A 13,873-nucleotide genomic window follows, 5' to 3' on the forward strand; every position below is an offset into this window, starting at 1 on the left:
TTGTTTAACTTTCAGGTCATTATACAACTTGGTGGTGTCTTTGTTCAAAGAAATGATTTCTGTCTTTTAAATGGACAATCATATATTATAAGTTTGAAGATTTTTTTTCTTAGCTATTTTAATGAGGAAATCAATAATTCATGTAAGACAGTTTACCTTTTTGGATACAAAAAGCAATTTTTTTTTTAACCTACCAGGAATAGAGTCTCTTGAGCTTTTGCTTGTTCTTGTATAGGGACATTAACCAGCAGTGTTTATTTAAAATACCTGGCAAATTTCCTTGAATTCTCATCTTGAATAGACACAGGAGACATAACACAAATGGTTTGTTTTGATACCCTGGCTGTCGACATCTTTAAAATACAGTTCTGAATAGAAAAATCCTAGTTTTTTTTTCTTTTTCTAGTGTTAGGTTTTACAATTATTCATCTCTATAAAGTTCCATAATATAATATCCTCAGATTTTCACTTAGACTTATCTGAATAGCTAAAGGTCACACAAGATCATAAAAAATTTACTACCTTGTTTGTAGCTTTCTGAACATAAAAGAGGCCAGGAGAAATTGTGATACTGATAGGACATCCATGAAAGTTTCATAAAGCTCTGTTTTTTACAATGTTACCTCGAATCATAGATAGGAGATTCGTGGTGAGTACAAGGTGACCATGTCACTCCCTAGTTGAACAATCTGTGCTTCACAAAACCTGATCTCTCTTTCAGACCTTTAGAAATAATGTAACACTTCAGAAGGATGAATTTACCTCCTTTTAGTGTTGAGGTTAGCGAAGATTAAGCAATGGGTAGAACAGAACTCCATAAAAAGTTGGTGGTGATTGATGAGTGACTTATGTATGTGAGAATTTGGAAAATATAAAGCCAACAGAAGCATCATAGGAGAAATGCTAAACCCTAGAAGTTGTTTTCATTATTTTTTGCATCTCATTAATTAGGTTAGCTATTTTTTCTAAGTAAACAGTTCAATCTCATACATGTATTAAAGATCTTTTATGTTCCTAGAAACAGGTTAGGTAATTTGAGAATTTAATCACTATAATAAGAACAAACATGTGAGAGGGTAAACAAGCTGTCTGAAATCCTTCCAAAATGTGGTGGGGAGGGGGTAGAAGTAAGTTCAAAATATAATAACACTAGTTCAATAGGCTAATCCTCCGCCTGCTGCACCGGCACCCCGGGTTCTAGTCCCGGCCGGGGCGCCGGATTCCGTCCCAGTTGCTCCTCTTCCTGTCTAGCTCTCTGCTATGGCCCGGGAAGGCAGTGGAGGATGGCCCAAGTGCTTGGGCCCTGCACCCGCATGAGAGACCAGGAGAAGCACCTGGCTCCTGGCTTCAGATCAGCGCGGTGCACCGGTCGCAGCGGCCATTGGAAGGTGAACCAACAGAAAAGGAAGACCTTTCTCTCTGTCTCTCTCTCTCTCACTGTTCACTCTGCCTGTCAAAAAAAAATATAATAACACTAATAAGGACCCATGTCATTGTGACCTATAATATCCTCACAAAAGATTTAGTCCTCAAAGATTTCTACCTTGTTAGTAACAGTGAAAAAAACTAGACATTCACCCACCCATTTTTTTCAAAGTAAATTTTAAGTCAGTTATCAAGATATTAATAATTTTGATTTTATTATGATAAACTAATATTTCTCAAAAGGAGGCTAGACAAGAGAAAATAATTTTAAGCTATGGTAGAGAAGGATTTTAAGTCAGAATTTAAGTGTATCACTTATATCTCTTTTTTTGATCTTACTATATTTTATTCTTTATAGAAAACTTTTATTTAATAAATATAAATTCCTAAAGTACAACTTTTGGATTATAGCAGTTCTTCCCCCCATAACCACCCTCCCAATTGCAAACCATCCCATCTCCTACTCCTTTTCCCATCCCATTCTTCATTAAGATTAATTTTTGATTATCTTTATATACAGAAGATCAACTGCATACTAAGTAAAGATTTCAATAGTCTGCATCCACACAGATACACAAAGTATAAAGTACTGTTTGAAGATAAGTTTTACCATTAATTCTCATAGTACAACACATTAAGGACAGAGGTCCTACATGGGGAGCAAGTGCACAGTGACTCCTGTTGTTGATTTAACAATTGACACTCTTATTTATGATGTCAGTAATCACCCAAGGCTCTTGTCATCAGCTGCCAGGGCTATGGAAACCTCCTGAGTTTACAAACTCCGAACTTATTTAGACAAGGTCATAGTCCAAATGGAAGTTCTCTCCTCCCTTCAGAGAAAGGTACCTCCTTTTTTGATGGCCCCTTCTTTCCACCAGAATCTCACTCACAGAGATCTCTCATTTAGGTAATTTTTTACCACAGTATCTTGGCTTTCCATGCCTGAAATAGTCTCATGGGCTTTTTAATCCAGATCCGAATGCCTTAAGGGCTGATTATGAGGCCAGAGTGCTGTTTAGGGCATTTGTCATTTTATGAGTCTGCTGTGTATCCTGCTTCCCATGTTGGATAATTCTCTCCATTTTAATTCTATCAATTATTATTAGCAAACACTGGTCTTATTTATGTGATGCCTTTGACACTTAATTCTATCTTTATGATCAGTTATAAACTTAAACTGATCATTTTTACTAGTAAGATGACATTGGTACCTGCCAACTTAATGGCATTTATAATCCCATGGGAAGTTTTGGCTTTACTCTTAGTGGTAAGTCCAAGTGAGCATGTGCTGAACTGTACAGTTCCTCCCTCTCTTATTCCCATTCTTATTTTTTACAGGAATCAATTTTCAATTGGATTTAAACACCTAAGAATAATTCTATTTTAAGTAAAGAGTTCAACCAATGGTATTAAGTAGAAAAATAAAATACTAAAAAGAATAAAATAGTAAGTTTATATGATATCTCAATTTTGGATCTGTTCATTGAACGAACATTTAATCAACACTTATTGTATAGTTAGCACTCTAGAAGATGCTGGAGGATACCAAGCAAAATAAACAAGGACACTTTTCTCCTGGAGCTTACATTCTAATATCAGAGAAAAAGAATAAATAAGTAGACATATTGATGAGCAAAGTTATTTCAGACACTTACCACAACGGCATTCATCTGAGGTAATGTTGAGAATCTTCCTTGGTTTATCATCCTTTTCCATTGGACCACTTTCAATTTTAATTTTTTGGCTAGATAATTCTGCCCCTAAAACTGTAGGTAAAAGAAAAAAAAGAGATAACATGAAAATTAAAATGTCATTAATCTGGCTTTAAGAGCAAAAGGAAATGGATACTTGGCTGAAGATTAAGTAAGAAAACAGTGGAGAAATTTTCAACAGTTACAGATTTAGCCAACAGTTATGCCTGGACTGGGACTGTAAACAATTTGTACTTTTAAGTTCTCCAAATTCTGTCATATTCATTAATCATATTTTACAATTAAAGCATTGCCAAATTCATGCCCTTGAAAGTTTTTCTAAGCCTTTCCCCCTTTCCTTTCCCCTCTTATAATTATTTAAATTTGACTGCTGTGCTTTTTGAAGCTTCTATTTTCTATTTCTTTTTCCCTATTCATCTAATTTGGCCCGCTGATAAATTTAGCAAAAGTATTTTCCATAAGCTCTTTTAATCTACTTTTTTTAAAAAAGTTTATTTGTTTGTTAGGCAGAGTGACATAGAGATAGATAAAGATAAATTATTGATTGATAGATCAATAGACAGACAGACAAGTAGAAGATCTGCAATAGTCAGGGCTGGGCCAGGCCAAAGCCAGGAGCCAAGAATTCTATCTGCATCTCCCAAGTGGGTGACAGTGACTTAAGTACTTGAGCCATCACATGCTGCCTCCTAGGGACATTAGCAGGGAGCTGGATTATAAGTGGAATAACCAGGACTTGGACCAGGTCATTTTTTTTTTTTCAAGATTTAGTTATTTATTTATTTAAGAGGTAGAGTTACAGACAGAGAGAGGGAGAGTCAGAGAGAAAGATCTTCCATTTTCTGGTTCATTCCCCAAATGGCTGCAATGGCCAGAGCTGGGCTGATCCAGACCCAGGAGCCAGGAGCTTCTTCCAGGTCTCCCACACAGGTGCAGGGGCCCAAGCACTTAGGCTATCTTCTACTGCTTCCCCAGGCCATAGCAGAGAGCTGGATCAGAAGAGGAGCAGCTAGGACTTGAACCGGCACCCAAATGGGGTGCTGGTGAAGTAGATGGCTTTACCCGTTATGCCTCAGTGCCAGCTCCAAACTAGGTCCTTTGACATGGGATGAGGGTGTCCCAAGTAGAAGCTTAACCCACTGTGCCACAATGCCCACCTCAAAACCTAGTTTTTGACCAAGGGAAGAATCCTTCTCAAACTATTGGCAATCATTTTCCTCATTCCTCTTCTTTGGTCCTATTCTTCCAACTATCTTTTGCCCACACTGCACAGCCTCATTTTCTTCAGAAGACTTAAAACATCCCTGCCAGTCAGAAGGTAGAAAGTACTCTTTGGTACTTCACAGGGTCAGAACCATCCCTTTAGGACCTTGAAAATCCAGCTTTTCATCTTCTAATGGAGTAATGATCTTGTTCTAAGCTCAAAAATTCATGGGCATTTCCTGTCAGTTACAATTTGAGGCTAATGAGTATTCAGAAAAAATGGAAACACTCAATTCCTGATAGTTTTGAGAGAAATTGGACCATTAAATGCAGTATTTCTAGTGAATAAAGAAAGCATAATGTGGTAACAGAAATTTAGTGTCATTCTCTGGCAGAAAATTAGGGACAGAAAGTGTTAAAAATATTTTCAGTATCTTAGGAATTAAGATTAATTAATCATGTAGACTTCTATGAATTTATTAACTTACTTTGTATTGTTTATCACAACATAGCATAGGAGATGACCATTTTTTGAAACTTTCTTCCCTTAAGAAAATGTTGATGTCAATTTTTCTTAAGAAAATGTTGATGTCAATTTTTCTTAACGTAGTCAATTATTGGATACATAGTTAAATTAAACATTGTACGTACGATGAAGCCAGAAGTCAGGAACTCAATGTGGGTATTCCACCTGGGAGTGAGCCGTCACTCACTGTCTTCAAAGGAGTATAGAAAGGAGCAAGAAACTGAAATTGGGAGAAGAGCTAGAACTTGAGCCCAGGAATTCTAGTAAGAGATGTGGACATCACAAGTGGTATCTTTTTTTTTTTTTTTTTTTAAGATTTATTTATTTATTTGAAAGTCAGAGTTACACAGAGAGAGGACAGGCAGAGAGAGAAAGAGAGGTCTTCCATCCGCTGGTTCACTCCCCAGGTGGCTACAACGGTCGGAGCTGTGCCGATCTGAAGCCAGGAGCAAGGAGTTTCTTCCGGGTCTCCCACCTGGGTACAGGGGCCCAAGAACTTGGGACGTGTTCTACTGCTTTCCAAGGCTATAACAGAGAGTTGGATTGGCAGTGGAGCAGCCAGGACTCGAACCGGCACCCATTTGGGATGCCGGCACTGCAGGTGGCGGCTTTACCTGCTACAGCACAGCGCCAGCCCCAATAAGTGGTATTTTTACCACTATGCCTAATAATCACTGCACACATTCCATATTTTTAGAAACCCTAAAGCTGTTTGAAAATGTGAATACTCTAAAAATAATCAAGTTGTGAACTATCCCTGCATGAAATAAAAAAATGTTTTATATGTAAGATGCTCAAAGTCATTCATTATAAGATAAATGCAGATAAATTAAACTGAGATAAAATTTTTTACCTATCAGATCTACAAAAATCAACCAGAGAGAAATTGGACCATTAAGTGTAGTATTTCTAGTGAATTGACTAGACTGTTGAAATGCTGGAATTCAAGAACTATGAAAACTGGAAATATAATATATCCCTTGTGCTTAGAATTCAACTTTTGGTTTACCTACAAACACACATGCATAACTGTTATGGAATTATATATACATACAAATTAGCAGTTAATATGATTCAATACATAGCAAAAACTGAAAATAATCAAAATAGAAATTGATTAAACTATCAATACTCCTCTACAGTAAAATGTAATTTAGTCATAAAAAATAATAAGGGTGATCCCTGCAAACTCATATAAAAGATCTCTTGACTGTATTAAGGGGCAGAATAGTTTGCATAAGGTGCCCCTTTTTTCAAACAGTATGAAGAAAATATTATAGGAATTGATCAGTGTAAAAGAGTGAGGAGATGATAGTGAAGACTGTTAAGATAGGTAAGCACTGTTTTTTGATGATTTGGAGCTACTGTGTGGGAGAGAATAGAGAACTCAGTGAACAGCATATAAGCATGGAAAGAAGACTGATTTGATGAAATTTTGATCATAGAAATATTTTAGATTAAAAAAAATAGCGGGTTAACACCCTGGCTTGAAGTGCTGTCATCCCATATGGGCGCCGGTTTGATACCTGGCTGCTCCACTTCCAATCCAGCTCTCTGCTATGGCTTGGGAAAGCAGTGGAAGATGGCCCAAGTCCTTGGGCCCCTGCACCCGCATGCAAGACCCAGAAGAAGCTCCTGGCTCCTGGCTTCGGATTGTGCAGCTCCAGCCGTTGCGGCCAATTGGGGAGTGAACCATTGGAGGAAGAGCTCTCTCTCTGCCTGTCCTCTCTCTATGTAACTCTGACTTTCAAATAACCTGGCAAAGCAGGTTAAGCTATTGCCTGCATCACTGGTATCATAATCTGACTGCACATTCGAATCTTGTCTGCTCTATTTCTGATTCAGTTCCCTGCCTGGGAAAGTGGTGAAGACAGCCCAAGTGCTTGGGTGCCTGACCCTCACGTGGCAGACCTGCATGAAAGTTCCTGGCTTCTGGCTTTAGCCTGGCTCAGCCCCAGCCATTGTGGCCATTTGGGGAGTGAATCAGGGAATGGAAGATTTCTCTTTGTATCTCTCTCTCTCCCTGTTGCTCTGCCGTTCAAATAAATAAATAACTCTTTAAAATATAAATAAATATCTAAGCAGAAAGGTCATTAAAACTAAAGTGAACTTTACTAGTCATAAATTACTGTTATATACTAATAGTTTAACACAAAAATTGTCATTCAAAATACAGACCTTAAAATTTACTTTTAGAGTAGGAGGCAGGACCATTAGTACACTGATGCTGACTCTGGCATTTCCTGAAACTCGTGGGAAGTACCTCTTTTATCTGTTTTGAATTTAGGCACTTCACCTGATTCTCCTTTAGGCACTGATATAGCAAAACAAATTTATGTAACTATAAAAGTAGAAAACACTGCTTCATACTTTAAATCATTTCTAGAATTTAGATCTTGTCAAGACTACATCCAGTGCAAATGGAAAATTTCTGATTCACAACCGACAGCCTCTATCACAATGAGCTAACAGTGATTCTTAAGTGTATTCAGTTCCACCCATGAAATTTATCCATGAATATCCAAAAGCTGTAGCTGTGCCTGAGTACCTATAGCTGGAGTCAGGCATTTTGCCTGCTTTTAATGTGATCCTACATTTACGTAGGAGATTAAACTTCCAGTTTGGGTAATACTAGACCCAAACCTAGGAATGCATACACAAGTTGGAGAGAAGCAAAAGAGTTACTATTAAGAGGGTGTATCTGCTTGTGGGAGAACAAGTAGGAAGTAGAGGAAAAGAATGGGTAGTATGTGGTTTTCCTCAAAGTGTAGAGGATCTAGTTGAATGAAAAATATGTTCTTCCATGTATACTGTGCTCCTTCTGCATCAACTGTCTAAATCTACTGTACTAAGAACAAACTAAAGAGTCACGGTTTATCTTATAGAGACAAGATCTGACAATAGGATATAACACTAGCTCAACGCTAGATTTGTTGACATTTGACACAAAACTCTGGAGCTTTATTTAAATGAAATTGTCACTATATTTTAATCTAGCTGATAAAGTTATGTTTAGGGTGGAAACGCTGTCTATGTGGTTAAAATTTCTGGCTCTTTGCTGGGAGTTTGTCTTTTAAATTTTGATCTTGTTTGGTAGAAATAAGACATGCTGAGAGCACGAAGAGTGAAGGTTACACACACCGAATGAGGTAGAATGAGAACTAAGCCTCAAGGTAGATCAATTAAAACAAAAGCGTGCTTTGTGGAAAAAAAAATATTTGATAGACTGAGTGATTCAGATATTACCCCAACTTTCTACCTTATTGTGTATGAATCCACTTACATAACCTGAGTATATCCTAAGTTTTTGCTCAGAAGTATTTAAGTAATATTTTACTTTTCTTTATTGCATTAACATGTGCTTCCTTTATTTACATACTTCAGATTTTTATGAAGGCTGTTGGGACAAACCACTCAGCCTCTCTGCCATTTCTCTCATGAAAATTTACCTGGAGAAACATTCAGAGTACTTCCTCACCAGATGCAAAGCTGTCCTATTCCCACACTGTGTTTCACAGTGAGTAGCGGTGGAGGATGCAGAAGTGATATTGGTGTTCTTTACAAGTACATGCAAAAGCAGAGGTTTAGGTCATGTCTTAGCAAGTAGTCTTGTGCTCTCAGTTTTCCAATTTCTAGTGTTTGCTTTCCTTACCCATTCTACTTCTTCTTATCTAAAGGATATGAGGCACTTACTGATTTCACTTCTGGTAATAAAATTGGAATTTCCAACTAGCAGCTATTAAAGTTCACAAAAATAATTAGGGATTGCAATGGCCTTCTAGGAACTTTGTCAATGAATCCCAGCTGGAAGTAAATCTTGTACTAGAATTAAGGCATTACTGTGTTTTGTATATGTTGAGATTTAGAATCACTGAGCTGAAAGGAATTTTGAAATCTAGCATATTTTAAAAATTTCTTATCTATTTATTTTCATATTATTTGAAAGGTTGAGAGAGACAGAGAAACAGAGAGATATCTTCTATTCACTGGTTCACTCCCCAATCGCCCACGATAACCAGCATGGGTCATATCAAAGCCAGGAGCATGGAACTCAATCTGGGTGTCCCATTGAGTGACAGGAGTCAAGCACCACCTGTTGCCTCCCAGTGTGAACATTAGCAGAAAGCTGGATCAGAAGCAGATCAAGAACTCGAGAAGCTGGTTTGGGTGGAAAACATTCGACACAGCAGTTAGTGTACTACCTGGAATGCCCTCATCTCATACAGGAATACCTGGCTTCACATCTCAGCTTTGCTTCCAATTTCAGCTTCCTACTAATGCTAACCCTGAGAGACAACAGGTGATGGCTCAAGTACTTTGGTTCTTGCCAATCACGGTAGAAACTCAGGTTCAGTTCCTGACTCCTGGCTTCCGCCTGGCCCAGCTCCAGCTGTTGCAGGCACGTGGGGATTGAATGAATGGATGGTTGTCTTATTTTGGCAGATTGACCCTGAAATTGTAGTTTGGATCCAAGATTGGAATTTGAGTCAAAGATAGCCATCTGAGTGTTGGCCAATAGAGAATGAGTGGTATAGTGTGGGATTTATTCTAGAAGACACACTCACATCTGATAATGAGGAAATGATCAAAGGAGATTTTCTCTAGTGAATCTCCTCTAATCATATCCACTCTTTCTCCATGAATCTCAATGTAAGATACATGTAAATCCCCACACTAAATTACAACGAATTTAATCACCAGGAAGCTATTGATTGTATCTATATGTGCACCTGAGTTATTCTAGATAAGAGATGCACAGAGGAGTTGAATCCCAACACCCGAATTCTCTACAAGGGATACTGTTCCAGGGCTCCAGAGGTCCAAAGGTTTTGAGATTTCCTGGGCTCTTTTTCTTGTTTATTCCTACATCAAACACTCCTGGCCTATGACAAGTTGAGTATCTCTTTTTCCTTAACAACATGAAAAGACCCAACACACTATTAAAAATCTAACTGCTTAAAGTGCTGAATGTAGATAAGCTTAGACTTTCCCCTAAGCTATGGTAGGATAGGATATTTTTTTAGCTTCACATGACAAGGGCTAATGATAGTTCTCTTTCTTGACTCATCTTTTGAACATTACCAGGCTGTAACCCCAGATTACAACCTTATTTTACCACATGTTCAAGCACTGTGAATAAAAATTGCATATGCAAGACAGAAAAAGCCACAGATACGGTTCTGGCTTGTGATGTCCTAGATTTCCCTTAAGTATATTAACTATTCCAAGATAAAGGTCAGCAGAATTGCAGAGAGGAACCACAAAATTACTGAATTTCAGTTCTCATCATGGTGAGACTGAAGCAATGGGAAAAAACAGATATATATGGGCATTATCATTTTGATAGTAGATTTTGTCTCACTTGTTTTCTGAACAGCATGGAATATCATTACCAATCTTTATAATGTTCACTCCATAGTCTCTGTATCATTCAACCAACATTTTATTTATTAATTATATATGATCAATATTTTATTCTCTATATTGACACTCTGAAGAAATGAGTGTTGTCTTTGGTGTTCCCTGCTGTATCTTTAATACCTTGACACTTCAATACCTGGCACTCATAGGACCAGTGTTGTGGTGCAGACGTTTAAGCCACTGCCTGTCATACCAGTACCCCATATCAGACCACAGATGAGCATCCCAGCTGCTCCACTTCTGAACCAGCTCTCTTCTAATGCTTTTGAGAAGGAAGTGCAAGATGGCCCAAGAGCTGGGGCCCCTACTGCCCACATGGGAGACCTGCAAGAAGCCCCTGGCTCCTTGCTTTGGCTTGGCCCAACCCTGGCTGATGTGGTCCTCTGAGAGAGTGAACCAGCAGATGGAAGATCTCTCTCACTCTTTCCCTCTATCCCTGTAACTCTGACTTTCAAGTAAATAAATCTTTAAAAAAAAAAAAAAGATGTAGCCTTGTACAGTGCATGTATTAGGCATTCAATAATTATATGTTGACTAAATGACTTTAGGAATAAATATTTTGAATGAATATATTTTTTGTTCTCAATACTAGAAGTGAAATACTTATAGATGAGCTTATCTCTACCATACCAGTTGCTTTTTCCAATAATCAATCTCAAATTTTACTATTTTCAGTTATATTTTTTTCTTTATGGCCTAGAATATAGAAATCTGAGCAGTCTTAAAAATGCACTAATTTTTTTATTTTTTTATTTTTTTGACAGGCAGCGTGGATAGTGAGAGAGAGACAGAGAGAAAGGTCTTCCTTTTTGCCGTTGGTTCACCCTCCAATGGCTGCTGCTGCCAGTGCATCATGCTGATCTGAAGCCAGGAGCCAGGTGCTTATCCTGGTCTCCCATGCGGGTGCAGGGCCCAAGCACTTGGGTCATCCTCCACTGCCTTCCTGGGCCATAGCAGAGAGCTGGCCTGGAAGAGGGGCAACCGGGATAGAATCCGATGCCCCAACTGGGACTAGAACCCGGTGTGCCAGCGCCGCAAGGCAGAGGATTAGCCTGTTAAGCCACGGCACCGGCCAAAAATGGACTAATTTTAGTACTGTCTTTCATTTCATTCTGTTCATGTAGAAGTTCAGTCATTTTAACAGTATTTGTTGGCCAGCACCATGGCTCAACAGGCTAATCTTCCTCCTAGCGGCGCCGGCACACCGGATTCTAGTCCTGGTCGGGGCGCCAGATTCTATCCCGGTTGCCCCTCTTCCAGGCCAGCTCTCTGCTATGGTCCAGGAAGGCGGTGGAGAATGGCCCAAGTGCTTGGGGCCTGCACCCACATGGGAGACCAGGAGAAGCACCTGGCTCCTGGCTTCAGATCAGTGCAATGCGCCGGCCGCTGCGGCCATTGGAGGGTGAACCAACGGCAAAAAGGAAGACCTTTCCCTCTGTCTCTCTCTCTCACTATCCACTCTGCCTGTCAAAAATAAATAAATAAATAAATAAAAACAAAACAGTATTTGTTGACCACCATGAGGTAATTAAAAATATTTGTTAAAAAGATAATAAAAGATCAGTTTATTGGGGTGGCCATTTAGTCTAGCCATTAAGACCCTGGTTAGGATCATCACATCCCACATTGGAGTAGCTAGTTTCAATCTCTGGCTCTGGCTCCTGATATCAGCTTCTTGGTAATGTGGACCTGAGAGGCAGCAGTGATGGCTCAAGTATCTAGGCTCTTGCCACCCATGTGGAAGAACTGAATTGGGTTCCTGGCTCTTAGCTGTGGCCCAGCCCAACCCCAGCCCTGGCCACAGTTATTATGGATACTTGGGAGAGTGAATAAGCAGATTCGAACTCTCTCTTTGATTCTCAAATACATAAATATAATTTTTTAAAAAAAGATATGCTTATTTTGTACAAAATTTTTGAAATCCATCCATAGTTTTTTTTTTTTTTTAATTCAGATTCTCAGCTTTTTTTTTTTTTTGACAGGCAGAGTGGACAGTGAGAGAGAGAGAGACAGAGAGAAAGGTCTTCCTTTTTGCCGTTGGTTCACCCTCCAATGGCCACTGCGGCCAGCGCATCGCGCTGATCCGAAGCCAGGAGCCAGGTGCTTCTCCTGGTCTCCCATGCGGGTACAGGGCCCAAGCACTTGGGCCATCCTCCACTGCCTTCCCGGACCATAGCAGAGAGCTGGCCTGGAAGAGGGGCAACAGGGATAGAATCCGGCGCTCCAACTGGGACTAGAACCCGGTGTGCCGGTGCCGCAAGGCGGAGGATTAGCCTGTTAAGCCACGGTGCCAGCCCCATCCATAGTTTTTTATAACATGCATAATATGTATTTTTCATGAACTTTATGAAGACCTTGCATATGAATAATCTCAGATGTTTTTGTCCTAAGATAAACTTTTTAAATTGCCTTTTCTTTTTCTTTTTTAAATTTTTTTAACTTTTATTTAATAAATATGAATTTCCGAAGTACAAGTTTTGAATTATAGCGGCTTTCCCCCCTATATCCTCCCTCCCACCCGCGACCATCCCATCTCCCACTCCCTCTCCCATCCCATTCTTCATCATGATTCATTTTCAATTATCTTTATATACAGAAGATCAACTTAGCATATACTAAGTAAAGATTTCAACAGACTTCCCACAATTTTCTTGAATTACTCTCATTTCTACTTGAATTACTCTCATATCTTACAGTTTAAACACTGAAAGATATAAAATTAATATTCAAAGAAATATAAGTTGTTATATTTTTTAAAATTACTATTATATGTACATTGCTTTAATAATACTAAAATAACTAGGTAGAAAAAATTGCAGGTACTTGCGAAACTAGTATGCTTTGTATCTGGGAAGTCTCAAATCACTGATAAAGACCAGACTACTTTAGAAAGAATAATAGCTTGAAGCTGAAATTTACTTAGTACTTCACAAATCAATGACAAATACGTTTCTGCACTAGGTCCTCTACAAAGTATTTTTCCTCAATTGAAAGAACACTCTTGACTTTTGCAATAAGATGATTCTGGAGCTGTCACAGGAAATTTCTTTTGAAATCATTATATCTACCTGTACTAATAAGCTAAGTCAATGTAAAATCATGAATTTTTAAAAATAAGCTTCATTTTTGGTCACTTAAAGTTTTTTAAGGAAATAAGGACTATAGTAAGGAATCATGACGGTTAGCCCAAGGTAAATATTCTAGGATTTCTGTTTTTGCCACAATCTATGAATCCTCAGAGACTTTGGTTTCATTCCAAGCAGTATATCCAAGCTACCCATTTTCATTCTTAGAGTAACTGGTTCTTATTTTTCTTCCTTAGTATTTTTGCCAAATGTATTGTACTACATGGATTTTTCTAAAGACCTACTTGATCCTAGTAGCATAGTGGAAAAGAGAACAATCTTCTCAAAGGGACAACCTCATATTTATTTTACGTGTTTTTCCCAGTATTGTTTTGGAAAAGTTATTCAGTCTCTTTGAATCTCGGCTTTTCCTTTTGTAAAATGATGCTTCCCTTGCAATATTTGTTTTAAAGATTAATGTCGATATAAGTAAATTGAATGACACATTGTTAAGTATT

The sequence above is a fragment of the Lepus europaeus genome, chromosome 3, assembly GCF_033115175.1.
Source record: "Lepus europaeus isolate LE1 chromosome 3, mLepTim1.pri, whole genome shotgun sequence".
NCBI lineage: Eukaryota > Metazoa > Chordata > Mammalia > Lagomorpha > Leporidae > Lepus > Lepus europaeus.